Source organism: Scylla paramamosain, chromosome 6 (genome assembly GCF_035594125.1).
Source record: "Scylla paramamosain isolate STU-SP2022 chromosome 6, ASM3559412v1, whole genome shotgun sequence".
In the NCBI taxonomy this organism is placed as follows: domain Eukaryota; kingdom Metazoa; phylum Arthropoda; class Malacostraca; order Decapoda; family Portunidae; genus Scylla; species Scylla paramamosain.
The window spans coordinates 1,294,637-1,310,219 of record NC_087156.1 but is presented as its reverse complement, the minus strand read 5'-3'; the positions used below and the strand labels follow the sequence as shown (position 1 = coordinate 1,310,219).

General features: G+C 45.1%; 1 long non-coding RNA gene across 1 annotated transcript in view; it reads left to right on the top strand.

Moving 5' to 3' along the window:
- The window catches only part of LOC135101191 (uncharacterized), an 80,697-nt gene that overhangs the window by 38,489 nt on the left and 26,625 nt on the right, over positions 1 to 15,583 (top strand). The window lies entirely within an intron of this gene.

Genomic DNA, 15,583 nt, shown 5'->3' with positions numbered 1-15,583 from the left:
CCAAGGAATGGAAGTATATTGAAATTAACAAGCCTATTCCCTTGTGTTGTTGTTATGTGTTATGTTTTTTTTTTTTGAAGGTCAACTCTTGCATCAGTGAGGTGGACAGAATACGAATATAAGTAAATAGAAAGTCATGTGCAAGGAATGAGGTTATAATGCAGTTAATTAACAAGCTTATTTTCTTAGCTTCTTACGATTTTAATAGGGCTGATTCTTGCATTAATAAGGTGGACAGAACATGGACGCGATTAAACAAAAAATCTTGCTCAAGGAATGGAGGCAGAATGCAATTAACAAGCTTATTTTCTTATGTTCATGATAGGTTAACTCTTGCATTAGTAAGGTGGACAGAACAAGGACACGAGTAAGCAGAGATAGAAAGCAGTTAACCAGCTCATAAGATTGTGTGACTATTACATAAGTGGTTGTAGTTTTAACAGCTACTTGGCATTACACTCAGACCTCCTTTACTCCGCCATGCCAAGCTCCGTTAGTGTGTGTATCAGCAGCAGCAACTGTGTGTGTCTGTGTAGCGGCAACCAGGCTTTGACTTCCCCGCGTGTACTCAGTTACTAATCCTTTGAGATGTCGGTTTGGTAACTCAGGGTGCTCTGAGACGCCGCGGACTGACGACAAGGGTGAGGGAGGCTTAATGAGCAGCGAAGTGCTTACCCACGCGGCATGTTAAACACATACAAATTACTTGCTGAATAAATGGCGTGCGTGTTCCCCTCATAACAATAACGCTTAATGGATGCTGCCGGCCGCTCCACGCGCTGCCAGGCCTAGACACACACTTGGATAAAGGGAACTAACCCGGTGGAATTTGAAGATGTGAAGATACAGAATGAAGTAGAAACACTCTATTTAACTGTTTATTTTTTACTTTATTTAACTGATTTAACTGTTTCACTTTTTTAATTGTTTCAACTTGAGAGAGAGAGAGAAAGAGAGAGAGAGAGAGAGAGATAAACATGTGGACAGATACAGACAGCCAGCTAAACAGAAACAGAAACAGAGAGGCAGAGAAAAAGAAGAAACGAGAGAAGAGAAAAGAATCAAAAGAGAGAGAGAGAGAGAAAAAAAAAACGAAAATAAGAGAAAAACTAAAGAGCAACACAACGCACAATGAACCACATCATCAACCACCAGCACATCATCTAATCACCGGCGCTGCAGACCAGACAAGTAAGCATCTAAGCATCGCCGGGCAGCGCAGATACGCGACTCAAGATAATGCGAGAGGGCGGCGCGCGGTGTCCTGCGGGGCGAGGCGGCAGCAGCAGCAGCAGCAGCAGCCAGCCGGGGCCGTCACGGAGGGCGAGGTAATCAACAGAGGCGCCTCCCTCCCTCTCCTCCCTCGTCACTCGCAGCTCATACATCAGTCCCGGCACCCTCACCACACGCACTCTCCCTCCTCCTCCTCCTCTTCTTCCTCCTCCTCCTCTTCCTTCTAGTCTTCGTTATCCTCCTCGTTTTCCTACCAGGTTTTCTTATTCTCCTCCTCCTTCAAGTGTTCTGTTCATCCTCCTCCTCCTCCTCCTCCTCCTTCCTCCTCCTCCTCCTCCTTCCAGTCTTATCTTCTTCCTCCTTCTGCTTCCAATTTTCCTCCTCTTTCCAGTCTTCCCTATCCTTTTTCTCTTTCTTCCAATCTCCTCCTCCTCCTTCCAGTCTTATCTTCTTCCTCCTCCTCCTTCCAATTTTCCTCCTCTTCTCAGTCTTCCCTATCCTTCTTCTCTTTCTTCCAATCTTCTCCTCCTCCTCCTCCTCCTCCTCCTCCTCCTCCTCCTCCTCTTCCTCCTCTTCGTTCCAGTCTTTATCCTCTCCTTCCTTCCACTGTTATTTGTTCCCTTTCTCCCATGCTCTCTCTCTCTCTCTCTCTCTCTCTCTCTCTCTCTCTCTCTCTCTCTCTCTCTCTCTCTCTCTCTCTCTCTCTCTCTCTCTCTCTCTCTCTCTCTCTCTCTCTCTCTCACGTTTACCTCAAGTTTTTCTTTTTTTTCCCCACCCTTGATTTTTTTCTCATAATTTCCCTCGTGTCTTTTTCTTTTTGTTTATTTTATTTATTCTTCATTTCACCAACTTTCCTTCATGCTCAGACGCAAACTCGAGTACATTGCATCATTCCTTGCAGTTCTAAGTAGTTCCTTTGGTTCTTCGCCGTCAATACAACTGCGGTCTCCTTTCTAAGCACCAGCATCGCCTCTCAGTGATGGGAGGCGGCCGCGTAGCCCCGAAAGCCCCTGCGGGAGAAGGAGGCAGAGTGCAAAGTAAAGCCGTAATTAGACGTAAGGGTGAAAAAGAAGGATAGGGGAAGATTGGACAGTCCCGATGGCTGGTTAGAGTACGGAGGGTAGCGGTGTGTGTTGCTGGGATAGCTAGATGGGATGGTAGTTTGGTTGGTAGGTGGATGGTGGATGGATGGATAGATAGATTGATAAACAGAGATAAAGATAGGTAAATGTGTAGGTAGGCAGGCAGGCAAGGAGATAGAGATATATAGATAAATAGATATGAAGGATTTATCATAAGGAGAAATTCTTTGCTGATTTTGTGATGTAAGAAATGGTTCAGTCACTATGCAGTTCTCATTCATTCTCTTGATGACATTCAGTAACTGCAGACGGTAACACCAAGTCACCTTTGTTATATTTTTATTCCAAGCCAGCACCAGAATGTCAAACCTAACGCAATGATATGGTCAGAAGCTACGAAAAAAAGTGAAAAAAAAAAAGAGTGAAAAAATGCCCACTGAGATGCCGGTCCCTTAAAAATACAGCTAATAGGAATTATCCAAAATTGTAGAAGTGTCTTGAAATTTCGTTTTTCAAGGAGTTTAAATCATAGATAGATAAAAGTACAGAAGCAGACAGGGAGTTTCAGAGCTTACCAATAAACGGAATGAAAGATTTAGAATATTGGTTAACTCTTGCATTAGGGAGGTGGACAGAATAGGAGTGAGAGAAAGTAGAAAGTTTTGTGCAGAGAAATTTTCGTTCTCTTAGTGAACTTAATGTTCTAACCACCATACTGCCTTGCTCGTCCTCTGTTCCTGTTAACATTCAGACCAATTTGAAAGAAAAGTTTGCATAGACACACACAAAAGGGGGAAAAGGAAGTTCATTTGGTCTCGTATGGGTTACATAATATCTAAAAGACAACTACAAAATTATAAAGCAAGTGATTAATAGAACAATTGTGTCGCAGGAAAACAGTTATCAAGCTGTAAGATAAGGTTCATGTGAGATCGAGTGTGACACGCCCTCACTGTCCCAAAGATCCCGGTGAAGCCCAGAAGTAGTAACTGTGTCGAATTCGTCACGCTGCATCTGTACGAGAATGTAATTTTACGGCTCCGCGAATTGATTTTCATCTGTCGAACCAATTTACTGTGATTTCTGTTACTGTTTGATACGCAAGCTACTTATTTAGAGGTAGTTGTTGGATAAATAGATAGACAATGAGAGAGAGAGAGAGAGAGAGAGAGAGAGAGAGAGAGAGAGAGAGAGAGAGAGAGAGAGAGAGAGAGAGAGAGAGAGAGAGATTGCTTAAATAGTGATAGATTGCTGGAATAGGCTCAGTTATCAGGTTAATAGTGCCGAATCAATAAGAAGCTTTAGAAGACCATAAATTTACTATGAATAGGAGTGATAGGTGGGTATCATTACGTATGTTTTATGCGGAGAATGCCACGTACAGGCCTGGTGGCTTCTTGCAGCCCTCCCTGTTTTGAGATGTAAGATATTTTCCCCTTAATATTTCCAGTGAAGGATATACAGTAGTTCCTCTGCATTGCTGCCTTCGTCGACTAAAATTTTATTAGTCTCAGAATTTTAAATAAGAGATGACAGGAAGGCGTTGGCTGCCAGGAGAGGGAACACAAGGCGTCCCTGGTGGGTGAGCGCGTGGCCAGGCCTTGTGTGCCATGCAGCCTGTGGATATACGAGTGGTTTGGTCGCGGGGGCAGTGGTAGGTATTGGTAGCTCATATCACCTCCAAGGTCTTAACTATGCTGTACCATTGGCCTCAACATAAGTCCGTCTATATAGGGGTGGGTTAAATCAGATTTGGCTGTTAGAATATAAAAATACTTAGGTCATTCAAGGAGTGAGAGGTGCTGGTAGCTCACATCACCTCCCGAGACCTAGATGAACTCTATGAATGACCTCAACACGTGGCTGTCCACACTGAGCTGAGTTAGGTTAGATTCGGCTGTCAAGATATACGAGTAGTTTGGTGAGGCAGGGGGAGGGGTAGGTGTTGGTAATTCTGATGATCTAAGGCCCAGATGAGCGGTATCATTGCCCTCAGCACTTGTCAGACTCCATTCATTTACACTGGGTTGAGTTAAGGTAGGTTTGGCAGAGCAAGGCGTGGCGGGGCAGGTTGCTGGCTGTCAGGGAGAGGGGCAGGTAGTGAGTGAGCGCCAGAACGCCTCTCATGCACCAGCCGGCTTAAAGGTGCACAGCCGCGCCTTGCGTGCATGAGCCGCGTCGCCCACCACCACCCTCGCTCGGCGCATGTGCCCGCCATGCATGCATACACCCCACTGCTTCCTGCTGCCCTCAAACTAATATCTGAAATTATAGATTTATATATAGAGAGAGTACCCCCTGAGGCTCCATCATGGCGTCATTTCCCCAGCATGCACGGGCGGGCGGGACCAGCACCCGGCCCCGCTTACTTTATCTCGCATGCATCAGATGGGCCTGTCAGGGCACCCCACTGCCCGCCCCGCCCTCTGCCTGCCTGCCTGCCTGCCTGCCTGCCTGTGTGTGTGTGTGTGTGTGTGTGTGTGTGTGTGTGTGTGTGTGTGTGTGTGTGTGTGTGTGTGTGTGTGTGTGTGTGTGTGTGTGTGTGTGTGTGTGTGTGTGTGTGTGTGTGTGTGTGTGTGTGTGTGTGTGTGTCTGTGTGTACTAGCGCACGTATTTCTTTGTTTACGAGATGGCGGGAGTCCTCACCCATCACATCAGCCTGTCTGTGTGCCTGTGTGGTGTGTGCCGTGTCCCTCTGTGGTCAAGAGTGTGATCAGTGGGGCACAAAATATTTATCATGCAAGCACATTCTCAGTCCCTTGGATTAGCCACTTATCGATCCACTCCTTCATACATCATCACTTGACAAGCACGAGTCGACATCCATGGGTAGCTGATCTCATGATAAATGAAAAATAGGGTTGTGAGATTTCTTAATGTGTTAGTATTATATATTTAATTCTTTACCACCTGCAAGGCCGAAGTAGAAGTGACTTTCATCCTTTCTTGGTTCTCACTGCAATATTAGTGACAAAAAGAGCGGACTCGACTCAGCTTAATATATATATATATATATATATATATATATATATATATATATATATATATATATATATATATATATATATATATATATATATATATATATATATATATGTATATTTAGTTAAAAAGTTATCTAGTTAGTTAATTATTGTTAGCATGTTAGTTAGTTCGTAATAATCGTAGCAGACTGCATAGGATGTCCAGGCTTGTTTTTGTCTCTAATAGTGTGTACTGAATAGTATTCATGCAAAATACTGTAAGGAAATAACCTTGGAGCTTCGCACTCTCTCCTGATCCTCAGCAAGCCTATGAGACGCAAGAGAGCGGCGTGAACACTTGAAATATCGGCTTCTTTTGTCCCTGTGATGCACGATGAAAGGAAATCATGCATCATAATTATGTACCATCACGTCCGCTTCGCAGCACCCAAGCATTTGTGTTCACACTTACTGTGCTTAGTGTGCGCCGGGCTCGCCACAATGGCCATCACGCCTCGCCAGTGGAGGGAAGTGATCACGCTGCTAAAGTGTTGTAAAGAGACTTCAATAGCAGCGGGAGGTGAAGGGTGGGCATTGAGCTGACCCCGTGGTGGTACCGGTGGGCCACCAGCAGGCCACAACCAGCAGGCCACGACCGCCGCCACCGCAGCTCATCACCACCAGGTATGAAGCCATTAGTCACATGTTGATCCATCTCGCAGCTTGACAAGGCCTGTCCACGCAGCCCAGATACCTGCTTGACGGGCTGACCCTTGAGCCCAGATCTCTGAGCCCTGATCCCTTAGTCCTGAGCCCTGAGCCCTGAACCATGAGCCCTGAACCATGAGCCTTGACCCCTCAGCCCTGAGCTTCATTAAATGATTTTGCCTTTAATTTCCCTGTAGCATCAAGGGTTGGATGGGCAGGGCTGCCGAGCCCCTAGACATCCTTAGCCCTGTCCCTGTGAAGACCAGCCAACCCACGCCCCACACCGCGAGAGACAGACGATGACACACCCTGATACACGCTGCCCGGAGTTAACCTTTCTAACCCAAGATTCAGTTATTCCCGACTCCACAAAAATGCTAATTTCGGAAAGCTATCTGCCCAGCGTGGGGAGCAGGCCGCGGTGGTCATTGGGCGGCTGCCGATGAACATATTACCTGGTGAGGGAGGCTCGCAATTACCACTATAGATAATTTTAGGCTTGAGTCGGCGCCTACACACCAGAAATTACAGCGAGTCCCGCCACCTGTAATGGATTGGTCCTCCGCACCTGAGTGATGGCGCTCATGCTAAACATCTGACCGCTGCTGCCACCACCACCACCACCACCACCACCACCATCATCCTCTCATCCATCTCTTTTTTTTTTCACTCAAAAAGAAAGAAAAATTACTTATCTCTATCACTTACTCATTACGTAAAGACATTTGCTGCTTGGTACTATGAATATTTTTTCTTCCATTTTTTTTACCTCACTCACACACACACACACACACACACACACACACACACACACACACACACACACACACACACACACTCACACACGCACGCAAACTTGTCTTTGAGGTAAGCAAGATACAACTATTAACGTTTTCCTTTTGGTTATTTTTTTATATAGCATCCTGTCCTGAAAGATGAGAGAGAGAGAGAGAGAGAGAGAGAGAGAGAGAGAGAGAGAGAGAGAGAGAGAGAGAGAGAGAGAATATGCATCATCTTAGAAAAAAACAAAAATCATTCACACTGACAAAGGAGCGAGTGAGTGCGTTGTGTGAGCGTGAACCCAAAGACTATACTCGTATATAATGCTTGGCGTGAACCTGGACCTGGTGAGTGGACCGTGAGATGGGTTCAAGATGGATCGGGATGTGGAACAGGCGTCAGATTTACACACACACACACACACACACACACACACACACACACACACACACACACACACACGTAGATAAATAGATAAATAGATGGACAAATACAGACAGACATACATACAGACAGATAGATAGATAAATAGATAACTTAGTGATCACTGCTAGGAGTTACATAATACTTTAGATAACAATATGAACATAACAAAGAACATACATATTTACATAGACAAAATACATGACATTATCAAACCTGCAGTCCACACACACACACACACACACACACACACACACACACACACACACACACACACACACACACACACACACACACACACACACACACACACACACCGGTATGCTCGCTCAGTCCTGAAAATGTATCGTAAATTATAATTCAGCGCCTCTGAATTCCCACCCCGGGCTGGCCAACGGGCGGCGGACATGCAAAGGTCGACCATAAAGCTGCAGAAAGTGGCGGTGGAAGGCAAGGGTCGGGCTGCGGCAGAGGATGAGCGGCGTCATTGGTGCCGCTACTTGATGGTCTTTTGTCTTACTAGCTTGTTATGGAGGCTTAGGTGATCTTGCCTGGTAATTGGATCCCGTGTGTTGAGATCTGCAGGGAACGACTTGAGGACTAGCGGCGTGTCCTGTCCGCCGCCACCACCATCACCGCCATCACCATCACCGCCGCCACCATCACTACCACCGCTGTCTCATTCCCACTCAGTCCATTCATACGTAACAAACATTTGATTCGGTTAATGTAATGTCTTCATCAAATTTAAAGCTTTTTCTCAATCAGTAGGTTCCAAAGATATCATTCGAATTTTTCAGCATCCTGTCTTTACATTTAGCAGGCTCTAGTGGAAGTTATTATCGTTTTCATGGGTGTTTTAATGATTCCGGTAATAGTTTAGTAAGGCCTCTGCGTCAGTAATAGCAAAAACACCCATGAAAGCCCGCGTTATCATCTCTACGGCCTTTAATTGAAAAGAGACTAAAGAGAACAAAGATTTTAAGATCAAGTACCTTAGTCTAGCAGTCCAGTAGAAGCACGTCACACTTTGGCTGATCATTACTAATACGTGTGTGATTAGCAGTGCGCCGTTTCTGATGCACCAAAAACATTTGAAACATTTATTCATGATCAGATTACAATGAGAAAATAAAGTTAACTGCCTTATATTGTTTTAAGACCGACCTTTATATGAGCATACCGCTTCTCAGGTAAGAGTATAATCAAAGGAAGCACAAAGAACAGATTCAGCATCAAAATAACCAAGAACAAAAGAACTTAACGCGAAGGATCAATAACAAGTGTAGTTTAAATGGTCAGACTCATATGATACCAAGATCTACTTTTTTAATATAAGAAGGAACTCTGGCCTAGGGCAACGAAATGCTGCCAGTCTCCAAAGAGCGGAGTCAAAAGGGTTATCGAAGTGCATGAAACCTCCTTCTTAAATCAGTTCAGGTCAAAGGTAGCAGGAAATACTGAAACGGACACGGAATTGCAAGGCTTACCATAAAAGGGACGAAATCATGAGAATACTGACTAACTCTTGCATTAGGAGGGGGCAGAGAGCATCGTTCAGCGTGACCTGTCAGTTCCTCAGCACTCCAATCAGCCACTCACCCAAAACACCAAGTAACGCCGCCTGCCGCCCCAACTCATTGTCTAAGCGGCTCCTTCAGCCCCCTCCCCTCCCACCATAAATCTTTAGCTTAGGCGTTTTGGTGGCGGCGAAATTAGGAGAACTCTCGGGCCATGAGTGTGCTAAGCCGGGATGATCGCAAGTCCCTTTATCCCAGGAAAGGACGCGGCGCTGTGGCTCTTAGCTCGGCGGTGGGGCGCCCAGGGATCCGAGAGACACCGGCCGCCTGTAGACGGATGGGCCGCGGTAGCTGCCTCCGCCGAGAGTTTGGTGTGTCGCGGCGAGACGAGGAAGGCTTCACGAGGCGGGCAGCGGGAAAGGGAGACTCGAGAGGCAGAGGGAGGAGAAGAGTCGTCGGGTACCGTGGTGTGATGCAGTGTGTTGTGGTGAGCGAGAAGACACTGGGTAGCGCTGAGTAGCGGGGGGGACGTGAAGTGTAATGTTAAAAGGAGGGAGAAGCTGAGTAGCGGAAAGAGGTGAAGAGTATAATATATAGAAGGCGAGAAGAGGCTGGATCTAGGGAAGAGGTGAAGAATATTAGTACCGGGAAGACGTGAATGGTATAATATTGTGGAGACCGAGAAGAGACTGGATAGCGCTGAGTAGCAGGAAAAGGAGAGGGATGTGATGTTATGGAGAGCGGGAAGACACCAGTAGCGAAAGGTAGCGGTTAGAGGTGGAGAGTGTAATATTAAGGAGGACGAGAAGAGGCTGGCTAGCGAGAAGAGATGAGAATTGTAATGTGGAGGGAAAGAACCTGGGTAACACCGGATAGCTGGAAGATGTGAAGCCTTTAATGCTATGGAGGACGTGAAGACCCAATATACTGCTAGGTAACGGGGAGAGGTGAGATATGTTATGTTATGAAGGGCGAGAAGAGGCTTGTTAATGATGGGTAGCGGAAAGAGGCAGAGTATCGAGAAGAGGTGAAGAGTAGTGGTACGGAGGGCGGGAAGATTCAGGGTACCGCTGTGTTCTTGGGACGGTAGGAGGTGAAAAATGGCGAATCGTAGAGGGCGGGAGGAGATGAGGTAGCGCTGTGTCCTTAACTGGAAGGTGAAATGCTGTGTTTTAGAGGCGGGAGGAGGTGAGGAGTGTAAATTTCTGATGAGCGGGAGGTGTTAGGTAATGTCCAGGGGGCGAGAAGAGGTAGTGGCAGCATGCGAGGGACGGGAAGAGATGATAACAGTGTCTGAGCGATGGAAAGAGGGAGATTCAGCATCTGAGGGGCGGGAAGAGACTGCAGGAGCGATCTTCCCTGCCCCCCCCCCCCCCCACACACACACACACACACACTCAATTAGGAACATTTCTTTTGCTTTTAGGTTTTCGATATTAATTAGTTATTGAATATGTTAAAAACAGTCATGGAATTTGAGTCCTGTGAGGGTTAAATAAAACGATGGAAAGTACCTACCCTCCTCTTCTCTTCCTCTTTCTTCTTTCCTTTTCGCCTTGTCAGCTTATTTTTTCTTTATCTCATCTTCCTTTCCACATCCTATTCCTTCTCTGTGTCTTCCTTTCACTATCCTCTTCCTCCTCCTCCTCCTCCTCCTTCTCCTCCTCCATTTTCATATCCTACATTCGTACTGTCTTTCCTCATCTCCCTTCCCTTCTCCTTCACCTTTTGTTCCTTCTCTTTCTCTTCCCCTTATTTCCCCTCATAACCCTCTTCGCCTCTTCCTTCTTCCACTTTTACCTTTCTTTTCATCATCCTTTTTCTCCTCTACATTTTCTTCCATCTCTTCTTCTCTGCTTCCTTTTCTTATCTTCATCTTTCCTTCATTTTTTTTTATACCTTTTCCATTTCTTTCTTCTCTTTTCCTGTCCTTCATTTCCTCCTCCTTCTACACCCTTTTCTTCTCTTCCTGTTATTCTCCCTCCATTTCTGTTATCACCCCTTTCATCCCTTTCTTTCTTCTCTTTTCTCTTACCATTTCCCATATCCTGTCCTCTTATTCTTTCCTTCCCACCTTTCCTCTGTCATTCTTCCTGTTATTCTTTCCTCTTTCCCCCTCCTTCTTATTTCTTACCCTTTCCTCTGTCACCTTTCCTCTGTCACCCTTCCTCTTCCTCTTTACTCCATCACCTCTAATATCACCCCTCCTCTTCCCCTTTCCTCTCCACATCTCCTGCATCACTTTCTCCCCTCATTTTGCTGTTATCCTTTTCTCTATTATTTTTCCCCTATCACCCTTCCTCTTCCCCTTTACTCTCCTCATTCCCTTCAGTATCATTCATCTTCCCCTCTCTTCCCCTCCAGTATCATCTCTTCCCCTCTGTTCCTCTCCTGCGGCTTTCCAGTCTCTCAACACCAGCTCGCCGCACCAAGCCAAACAGCCTCGGCCGCTTCATCACAACAGTTCGCCTCTAAATCTAAGTCTCGCCGCCCGGTGTGTACGTCGGGCGAGGGTTACGTAATGAAAGGCTTAGCAACATTCTGCAATAGTCCTCCGCGCTTTACGTAGTACACGAGTGCGGCGGTAGCGGTGGTGGTGGAGGTGGCGGTGGGTAGTGTAGAGCCCAGCGTTGTCATAAATCCCTCGGCGCCCGCAGCTCTCTGGCGATAACTTACACGGGGAAACATTCTTCATCCTCGGCCCCAGCAACTTCATCAGCCAGCCCGCGCCGCGTTTCCCGGGGATTGTCTAATAGTGTGCTTCTTGCAATCGCCTCTCAATGGCGCCACCAGACGTCTTTATCACAGTTATTTACCTCCATATATCTCACTTGCTTGCCGCGCGACTTTTGAGGATTCTTGCAGCTCCGACTGTATGACTTAAGATGCCTCCTGTCTTCCCTCTCTCTGTCTGTCTGTTTGTGGTCCGTACTGTTATACCTACTGGTGTGTGTGTGTGTGTGTGTGTGTGTGTGTGTGTATGAGAGAGAGAGAGAGAGAGAGAGAGAGAGAGAGAGAGAGAGAGAGAGAGAGAGAGAGACAAATACACAGACACACACATTATATTTCAACCTCTAGAATATATTTATGAACACTATATAAAATACTGGAGACACACACACACACACACACACACACACACACACACACACACACACACACACACACACACACATACACGCATACATTTACTGGCAAAAATTTCACACGTGGGTATTTAAGTCACTCACTGTTGAACGTCGCACCATCTTGCCGACTTTCTTTTTTTTTTTTTTCTTCCTACTCTCCTACTCATTATATTACCTCCTCCTCCTCCTCCTCCTCCTCCTCCTCTTCCCCCTCCTCCTCCTCCTCCTCCTCCTCCTCCTCCTGTAAATACCTTCTCTGCTATTCCTGCTGCTGCTTTCACCGCCCTCTGCTGGACCCGCCTTGGCCTGCACTCCTCCTCCTCTTCCTCCTCCTCCTCCTCCTACTCCTCCTCCCCCTGATGCCCAGTAGCGCTGTTGTTGTAGCATCCCCCGGGGAGCCGTCGCCCGCCCTACGCTCCCCCTTCGCTCAAGTGGTAATCAGCCTATTTGAATTCTTGGCCGCACATGAGCCCCGCCGCGCTCGACTTGTCTGGCTGTGGGTCTCCCCGGCCAGGCCAGCCATTGGGTTTTATGTGTCCACCGTTGCCAGACACGTTTGTATTTATGCTTTTTGGTGTGTTTAATGGATGCGTTCTTGGAGTATCGCTCTGCCTGCACTGTGCCCTTGGAAAATTATGATCCATGCCCTTTTTCTGTGTTTTGTTGGTGGTTGCAGGAGTTTTTCGGGGGTTTTTTGTGTCTACTGTTGCCAGACACGTTTGTATTTATGGGTTCTTGTGTCTAATAGGTGATTTCTGGCAGTGGCGATTTACTTGTACTGTGTGCTTGGGAGATTTCCATTCGTGTGTTTTTCTTGTCCTTGTTTTCTTCGTATTTGGAGAAGTTATTGGGTTTTATGTGTCCACCGCTGCCGGATTCTTTTGAATTTATGATTTTTGGAGTGTTTAGTGGGTGAGTTTTGGCAGTATCGCTCTAGCTGTACCGTGCCGTGGAAAACCTCGATTCGTGTCATTTTTTTTTTTTTTTTTCGTTTTTCGTTCGTGTGCGGAGAAATTATTGGGTTTTATGTGTCCTCGTTGCCAGATGTACTTGTATTTGTGTGTGGTTCATTGTTGAGCGTTGGCAGTGTCCATCTAGGCGTTGTGTGTTTTTGTAATGTCTCCATTTTTTTTTTTTTTTATTTGTGTTCTCTTTGTGTTTGGGAAGGTTATTGAGATATTATGTGTTATTTGTTGCCACACGTGTTTGTATTTATATATATATATATTTTTTTTGTGTGTGTGTTTAATGAATGAGTTTGATGAGTTATCGATCTGCCGAGGAAAATTTTGATTTGTTTTTGGTTCGTGTGTGTTTTTATTTTATTTTATTTTTTTTTTTTTTTTTTTTTGTTGGTAGGTGTGGAAGTTGTGGGGTTTTACGTGTCCATCATTGTCAGACACGTTTTTACTTTTTTTTAGTTTTTATTTACTTATTTTATTTATTTATTTATTTATTTATTTATTTATTTATTTTGTTTATTTATTCTTTTTTTTTGTATGTGTGTTTACTGGGTGGGTTTTGAAAGTGTTGATTTGCTTGTACTGTTTTTTGTTTGTTTTTTCTCTCTCTCTCTCTCTCGTTTAGGTCAGTGTTGGGTTTCATGTGTTCACCGTTGCCAGACACGTTTGTATTTATGCTTTTCATTGTGTTTAATAATCGATGAACTATGGGGCAGTGTGTCTGTCTGCATTGTATCCTTTCAAAGTTTCAGCTACTGTGTCTTGCTCATTAAGTTTGTATTTAGTAGCTCTTGTCACCGTCTGGTCTGAAGCACAAAGAGGAATTACGGTGGCAATACTGGACAAGAACAAGAAGCGCCTTTTTAAAATGGTCGCTATCTTGTCCTATCCACTATACATTTACCTATTCATGCAGCCATTACTTTCCTCCGACGCATGTCTGTTAGATGTACTTGCTGTTTAGGAGCAGAAAATAGAAAAAAAAATTGAGTTCGTTCAGCGTAACTTACGGAGATTTGTTTGGACGCATTGATAGGATGCACAATCTGGAACTCTCCCAAGTAGTATGTGAATGCATTTCTGTGACCTGTACTTGTAGTCTAGCAGCAGCAACTCCCACCAAAAATATATGAGTTCATTCAACATACAGAAAAGGTTTGACTGGACAGAGTGGCAGCATAGTCCCTCTAAGACACCCGAAGGCAGTATGTGGACGCACTTCTGTTACCTGTACAAGTCATCTGGAAGCAGAAACCAAAACAAATAAGTTCTTTCAATATACATAAAATATTTGATTAGACAGAGTGGTAGGACTGACTCTCGAAAACATCCCTCGGTTAATATGTGAACCCTAAACTGTGGTATCACTCAAAAACTCTAGACCACTACACGTCCCTCTGAATAAAAATGAGGGTCAGTACACCTCGCTCAACTTCACTCAGTCCTCAGATGCCACTCACTGTGATCCTTCCTCGTAAAAGCCACAGCACCCTGGAGCCAGATGAGGAGAGAAGAGAGGGGAAGGATGGCACGGGTGGGGAATAGGATAGCCATGAATAGGTACAGCAGCAGGAGGAGTCACCCCATCCCTCTTATCATTTGGAGGCATTTTAAAACTCATTTTCTCAGTGCATCATCTGTGGCATTATGAAAATTTTACCCTGTGCTCCTTCCTTCCGCTGCTTCCTCGCTCCGTTCTAATCGCCCTGAACTTATTGTTTGCCTCTACAACTTGCACAGGGAAAGGGGAGGGCTGGTAACGTGCATACTCACATACACACACACACACCAATACACATATATTTGGTTATGATAGGTTGGTTTAGTTACAAGAAAGAAAAACTACAGACTAGTGGAGAACGAGAAACACACACACACACACACACACACACACACACACACACACACACACACACACACACACACACATACACACTTTTGTTATTTATTTATTCTTTTATTTATTAATTTATTTGTGCACATATTTTAACATTAAAAAGAAGAAAGTTTCAATAAAAACAGGTTATGTTATACGTATGAGAATCACTTGCTGTAATTAAGAGTATGAGATTTCAAGGGGATGAAGGAGGAGAAGTAGAAGGAAGAGGAAGAGGAGGAGGACGAAGGAGAGGAAGAGGAGGAGGAGGAGGAAGTGGTATCCGAAACGTTCTCTTCACACTAACCCTTTCTTCCCCTTCTCTCTTTCCATTTTCTTTTCGTATTCTTTCCCTTCTCACTTTCCCTCCTCCTCGTCCTCCTCCTCTTCCTCCTTCACCTCCTCCTCCTTCTTCACCTCCACCTCCTCCTTCTCCTTCGCCTTCTTCCTGTTCCTCTTACTCAATACCCCCTTTCCTCCTCCTCCTCCTCCTCCTCCTCCTCCTCCTCCTCCTTTTCCTCCCATTCATCATTAGTCTTTCTCTGCTTCCTCATTTATTTTTCATTTTCCTTTCTCACTAAACCTTTTACATCCTCTTTCAAAGTATTCTTCCATCCCTTCCTCTTGTTCTGCATTCTTCTTTCCTTTCTCCCTACTATTACCGTCTGTACTTCTATATCTTTCATCTTCATTTAATTCTTCTCTTCCTTCCTGTTTCTTGTTATTCATTCTTTCCTCTTCCTCGTTCTCTTTTTCCTGGTCCTTCCTCGTCCTTTTTTATTCATTATTCGTATTATCTTTCCTCCTCTTTTTATTCCCCTACCCTCCCATTTTTTTTTTTTTCATCCTCCTCCTCTTCTTATTATTCTTTCCTCTTCTTTCTCTTCTCATTACCCTCTTTTCCCCTT